The sequence below is a fragment of the Pogona vitticeps genome, chromosome 8 (assembly GCF_051106095.1).
Source record: "Pogona vitticeps strain Pit_001003342236 chromosome 8, PviZW2.1, whole genome shotgun sequence".
In the NCBI taxonomy this organism is placed as follows: Eukaryota; Metazoa; Chordata; class Lepidosauria; order Squamata; family Agamidae; genus Pogona; species Pogona vitticeps.
The window spans coordinates 16,633,320-16,634,086 of NC_135790.1; positions in this window are offsets into that span (position 1 = coordinate 16,633,320).

Here is a 767-nt window from a genome sequence, read left to right on the forward strand (position 1 = left end):
CTAGTGTGGCAGTTCACTCTGAGCTTGTTACAGAATATAACCAAAATGTACAAAACAAATATATTTTAATTATTTTATTCACAAGTATTCATAAACCACTTATCTCTCAAGATTTAAAGGTAATTTATACAACATGTTATAAAACAAAACATAATATCAATATTTTATAAAAAGTGTAGATACTGTGTATTTAATTTATTGCTTCATTGGCTACTTTAATTGTGGTTAATCATCATTTTAGAATTCTTAAGTGTAAGTGGTTCATAAGTAAATCAAAAATAAGTTAAATGTCATTATGATGCATAAAAATACACTGTATAGTAGACTGAATTATACCAGAATGATTTGAGGGGGAAATGGCCTTAAATGTGGGAGATCCAAGTTCAAGTCTATACTTCCAACTCATGGGTTGACTCTGGGCCAGTCCCTATCCCTCAGTGTCATCTACCTAGCAGGGTTGTTGAGAGGATGATGTGGGGAGAAGACAAATACTGTACATCTAGAACACCTTCACCCCAGCGGGAAGAAGGGAGGACATAAACACAATTAATGAATTCACTAAAAAGTGTCAAAGGACAGATAGTATCTGGGGGAAACATCCCTTATAATCGGTGCCGCTACACCATATGGTATGCCCTGGGCCACCCCTCAGGTGCCTGTAGCACCACTCAAAGGATCCCATCCGGATCGCCACAAGAGACAGCGTTACAACCCCTTATAAGGGAAAAGGCGGTCCCTGAGGGAACAAACGGACGACAACCCTAAGT